Source organism: Tyto alba, unplaced genomic scaffold (assembly GCF_018691265.1).
Source record: "Tyto alba isolate M040663 unplaced genomic scaffold, T.alba_DEE_v4.0 Super-Scaffold_6, whole genome shotgun sequence".
Classification (NCBI taxonomy): Eukaryota; Metazoa; Chordata; class Aves; order Strigiformes; family Tytonidae; genus Tyto; species Tyto alba.
Window position 1 is genome coordinate 6,878,870 of NW_024881327.1, and position 6,213 is coordinate 6,885,082.

Sequence of the window (6,213 nt, forward strand, 5' to 3'; positions counted from 1 at the left end):
AAATTACAAGCATAGAACAACAAATATCTCCTATAGAAAGCAGCTTATAAGGTGGACTAAACAGAACTGATGAACATCTCCCACGTCTAATTGTGAATCTATAATGCTAAAATAAATATATATTTATATATTTTTAGGTCCTCTAGAACAAGCAAGAGCATGCAGTGAAAAGGAGTGAAAAACATTCCTGTGGAAAACAAGCACTTTAGGTAAGCATAGCCACCAGCACAAAGAAAACATGTTGAGTAAAGTCCTGCTCTCACTGAAGATAATGGCTTTTTAAAATGAATTTATCACATGCTTTATTTTTATATTCAGAAGCTGCAGATTTAAAGAACACGGTAATGCCACAGATACAACAAATCAATAGAAATTGCCTGAAAATTGTCTGTCAAGCCTACACTGTGAAAGTGATTTCCTATAGTTTATACTACTCATTTATCTATGCCAGTAAAAAAACAATACAAAATGTGGACAGAATTCTGCCACAGCACCGCAGGAGTCTATATTATTGCACAATGTCCAAAGTAGGTAGTGTAATATCCAGCCCTGTCAATGCCCAGTATTTTGTTCTGGAGGTATTGACTCCTTATAGAGGTTTTGGTTCAGAAAATCAAGTAATAACTTACAAAGAGCAATGTTTCGTTTGTCCTTGTTCATGTCATGTTAGATCTGACTAAAATTGAGCCTCTTGGATCACTCGTGTAGATTTTTAAATAGGTAAGACAGTGAGATTTTTAAAAATCAAGCACATACATGTATATACATACACCCAACACCTCTGCTGCTCAAGTGAGAGGCAATGACACAGGCAATAGCTTTCGTTTGACCTTTTTGTGTAGGCGGAAGGGAGCATGGAAGAGCCTGTTTTCCTCACAGAAGTTCTGTAGAACTTAATCCTGTCAGTGAGAACAAAGACGATCACAGGAGATACACCAGATTTTGAAGTGAGGGGATTCACTGTTGATGGAGTCCCATGGGGACTCATACTATCCCATGGAAATGTAAGATTCCGTATTTATTCAAACTAAAGGTGGTAAGGCACTTGTTTATGAACACTTCTCTCCCTACTGGCCCTGGTATGAATTACTGCCATGCTTATCACCATTTTAGAGTATGGCCTTATCAAACTCAGCACTAGTTTTACTATTGCATTTCCATATTTATGTATGGATACATACATATATACTGCAACATCCAAAATCTTAATTTTCATATATCAGCAACTCTGCTTATTTACTAACACATAGGAGCTGAAACTGAATGATGAATTCCAGCTACAGGTAACTTCTATTAGCTGCTAAGCCACTTAGTTCCAAATTTATGGAAATACTGTTCCAACTGTTTTGTGAACTTATTAAAAACAACAGTAACAAATATAAAAGCAAGCACCTGAGTAAAAATCAGGTAGTTTGTATTACTGTATCTTTAGTCATTGTGACACTACAAAAAATATTGACTTGTTCAAAACCAGAAAAAAATATTTCTGTGAATATTCTGCTATTTAGGTGCATGAGGTAACCCAAAATGTGTTTGTCATTTATAATGAAACTCAGAAGGAAACCTACTGAAAAATATTGTTATTTGTAAATCATACTATTAAGTGAAAGAGCTATAGCTTGATCTCTTTAATTACATTTTTCTTTTACCTCACAGAACATGGTGCTGAAGGGCAGGCAGTAACAATACAATTTGAAAATTGGGTAAAAGGTTGTCATATAAAAGCCTCCAAGTATACTTTTAACAAAATGCTCTTGATGTTTCAATAAAGCACATGCCAGGAGGACTCTGAGCTGTCCCCTTCTAAGAAGCTAGTAGGTGTACACATTACAAACTCTGGAAAGAGATTTTATTTTCAAATTTAAGAACTGTTTGCCATAAACTAAAACACAGAATTATAATTTGAAAACTACACTAACAGTGGGTTTTAAAAGAAAAAAATCCAATTGTGAGTGTATTTTTTGCCCTTAGAAAATAGGGATAAATCCTCTCTGGTGCCTCTTTTGGATGGTCCTTCACCCTTTAGGATTGAGGGGCAGCAGAAGTATGACATAGAACTGCCTCTCCAAATCCTACTTCAGCTTTGTCACCTGCTTGCCTTCTGTGCATGGAAAGATGCAAAGAGGCAGTGTGGTCCTGGGAGAGCTCATGGGATGCACTGGAACCTCTTCCTCTGCAGCATTTCTCCCACCTCAAGATATGAACTAACCAAAGACAATTTCAAGGGGCTGGTCTAGGCACTAATGTGGAGCAGCCCTTTCCTATTCTATATGATACATTTTCAAAATTATGTTTGGGATCTTTACAGCAAATTAATAAAACCTATTTTAATTTAAATACATATTTTAAATCACAGTCTTCAGTCGGAAGACTAGTAGGAATAAATGTTTTAACACAGGTAAGTCAGTCTTGAAAATTCAGCATTTGTTAAAAATAATGAAATGTGAACTTTTTCTCTGCTCTTACAGCACGTAGTAATGGCCCTTTCCTTTTGAGTGAGAGCTGGAAGTGTATTGTGAGGAAGAACTTTGGGCAAACGCTACAAAGTCATTCACTAGACAACTCTGTGGAATTAAGTGATTTTCTTTTAGGTGTAAAGAATTTTCTTACCACTGAGATAAGAATTGAGCTGTCTACAGAGGTAGCCAAATTTTGATTAACAGTAAGAGATGTACAAAGGAGACTGATAGAAGAACAGCACAGTGGATGATGCCACTTGAATTTGAGGTTTAGCTCAGATGACCTATCTTTCCCGTCTTTATAATCACTGATTCTTTAAGAGACATGTGCAATGAGCTATAATAAACATTTTTAATGACTGCCAAATCAGTTTTTTAAATTATAAGTATTATACACAGTAATTATGTTTCCTATTTGCCTACCAAGCTAAAAAAGCATGTATTAGAACTAACTGCATGTAGTGGGCTAACTGTGGGAAGGCCTCAAGACATGTAAATGCTGCAAGTCAGTTAGATCTGTGATTCTCAGAAGTTTTGTGTTGTATCTTACTGTGTTCTTTTTTTTTTTGCCACTTGTTTACAAAAATTCCCTAACTTTATTATGCCTCACACAGGGAGATAGTACTTTCTATTATCTACAAAAAATGATGCTAGGAAAAACGTTCAAAGTTAAGTCCACAGCTAAATCACTTGCTGGATTTTATTAAGTGATTTCTATAATATGAATTCCTAAGACAATCTGTACCTGATGGATCTCTCACAGCAAATTTTTGTGATCCCATGAGAGCTTAAATGAAGAGATTTAATAAACAATAAACTTTGGTACTGTGAAGTGGGTCTGAGTAGCCTCTAGGGATATCAAGCAGAACAGCTGCTCATGATTCTATTTTGCTGGTGAGCACTGTATTAATATAATTAACTGTATGAAATGACAGCTAAAATCATGTATTTGTATTTTAAAACAGAATTATTTGTGCACCGTACTTCATGTGAAAACATTGTTTACATCTAAGAGGAGGCTGCTAGCCTGGAAACATTCTCTGTTAAAACGTGTAATACACTTAAATAAAAATGTTGAACCTTTCACATTGCAAACATATTCAGACACATTTGTTTGCTACTACAGCAAACTCTGTTGCACTAGATCTCTACTAGTGACACTACTAATATATACCTAAACCACTTCCCATTTCTCAAGTTCCTTCTCTGCTTTGGACACATCAACAATCTGTTAAAGTAAAAAAAATACTGATTGAAGATGACAATTTTTAAGTAGAGTTACTGAATAGATACTTAACCTACTAGCATTATCATCCTATCACACTGCCATTATAACCATGATCAAGAAGGTTACATTCCAGAAATACAATTACATTGTTGGCATGAAGCTACATTACTACATTTAGAAATAATGCAAACTATAGTAAATCTACCCTTGAGTGACAAGATGATTTGGGGGTAGATTTATATTCTCCTTGCAAAACTCTTCAAGGAAATTTCATATCCGTGGGGACAAACTGGTTTTCTCTATGTAAAATCTTAGGAAAATATATTTCTAATAAATAAGAAACCAGATTTCAATAATACTAAACAGACATTAAAGGTCTTTTGCCTTTTTTAAGAAGATTTTTTTATGTATGATTGAAGTTTATACAACACTCCAGAAAAGCCATCATGTGTTAGATTGAAAAATAAAATCAGAAGCATTTTCTGTCATATAGGTATACATGAAAAAACGGGAACGTTAATGTCTTAGAAAGTGTATGTCCAGCTTTGTACCGTTACTCATTTAACAAAGCAGAAAATAAGATACTGTACTGTAAACAAAAAGCTACAGTAAAAGGACATTTTGAAATTTACACAAGTTTGAGTTCATAAACATTTTGGTTGTTCCATAACAGTTTTCATATAAAATGAATAAAAAACCCTTGGACAGCTTTCATCACTCTTGACTACTTTTCACTTAAATGCACACAGACATACTTTATATAGTAATATACTGATGTACTGTAACATGGATATTAAACTATGATTACTGTTTTTTAACCGAGATGTGTATTATCCAATCAATATTATCTGTAATTGAAATACTCATACATTATGTATTCCCATCATGTTGTTAAGTATAAAAACATGAAAATATAACTTTACATTATTTCAGTTATATACATCAGTTCAGGCTTGACAAAGTTTTTTTTTACACTACGATTTTTAGAGGAATAAGCCCAGAGGTACAATAAATAGCTTTCCACTGTATACAGTAATGCAATTCTACTTTTCAAAAAGTTTAGATTACCATACGAATAATATTTTTAGTTTGGTCATTCTAGCATTGAACATTAAAAATCAGAATGCATCCCCCAACATTCCTGATGAGGAGTAATGCACAGAACACCTACAGATAACAGATGCGTCAAGAAACAGGTTCGTTTAATTACGGGAAAGTTACTGGTAAATCTGACTGAAAACACTGTGTATACTCTCAGTGTGGTCATCAAGAGAGGTATACACCTTGTTCACATGCTTGCAGAAACAGGCTCAGAGCTCGTACCACAAGAAGGGATTTCAAGTTTCTGACAAATGCTCTGTCTTCTCCAATGTTCAGTAAACATTTTACTTCAGCCTAAGAAATGGATTCCAACTAAAACTGCAAATCATTTCAAATTTTATTAAGTCAAAAATAGAGATTTACTGATACTGCATGAGGCAATGTATCCACAATGCAGAAAAATGTAAGCTTTTCAATCAAATGTACAGAATTTTATCTACAGGGAAAGCTAGAGAAATATGATGTTGCTTTGATTTGCATTAGCATTTAAATTAATGTTATTGCACCCCTCTTAGGATTCCTTTTTGCTTTGTAAGTAGAGTTATCATTTTAAAAGACACATAATTAAAACATATGGCAACTTCAGATAGCAAAGAATATTCATAATGATTAAGATTCAGGAAAGTTTTTCTACTTTGATCAGTACAGACTTGCATCTAATTCGAGTTATTATCAATCTTAATTCAAAAAAGACATTGCCAAGGTTTTGGGTATTCTTCATAACAAAGAACTTTATTAGTTACTGCTTAGAATTACCTTTTAACAGTTTAAAACTGCTTCATTAAAGTAGCAATTTGAGAACTATGTTTGTTTCATACTTTAAAAAAATATTTAACACTATTTTACTGCTTGCCACTTATCAATTTTTACTGATAGTCTTCCCTCTCTGTACATGTATTTATGAATGCAATTGTACAAAAGTAGAGATAGATATGAACCGAATCTTTGGATCACAAGTCCCTGCACGTCAGAGTTAAGAGGAGCTCTAAATCAGCACCTATCTGACTCCTCATGTGCTGGTATCAAGTACCGCTCCAACCCAGAACAACCTTGGATCTTCAGAGTTCAAAATGCATATCTGGGCATCACAGCTTGGGCTCATCTGTCGAAAAAAACTGTAGAACAGATTCAAGTGAGTTGGGGGTGGCGACACTGCCAAAAAGGAAAACATTGACCCAACCTTGACAGTGTCCTTTTAGATTTCAGGCTCTCTATATCCCAACTGTAACTAGTAAAATTAATGGAACACTTGCAAATAAAACCATAGAAAAAAGTTTATTTCAAATGTCAAGCATTGCCAAGTAATTTTATATTAACACCAAATGTTAAAGAATAGGATATACAGCAAAGTTTTAATAACAATATTAAATTACAAGATTTTTAACTTCTTAATTATTATTTCTTCTCTTCTCAACATTACATATT

At 34.0% G+C, this 6,213-nt stretch overlaps 1 protein-coding gene across 3 annotated transcripts in view; it reads right to left on the bottom strand.

The window, feature by feature from the left end:
* Positions 1-4,070: 4,070 nt before the first annotated feature.
* GRIA2 (glutamate ionotropic receptor AMPA type subunit 2) overlaps positions 4,071-6,213 on the bottom strand; it is a 97,797-nt gene continuing 95,654 nt past the window's right edge. For all 3 annotated transcript variants that reach the window (XM_042807631.1, XM_042807629.1, XM_042807632.1), the window contains one exon: positions 4,071-6,213. This exon is cut by the window's right edge and continues 783 nt beyond it. The gene's annotated coding sequence lies outside the window, so the exon portion shown is untranslated.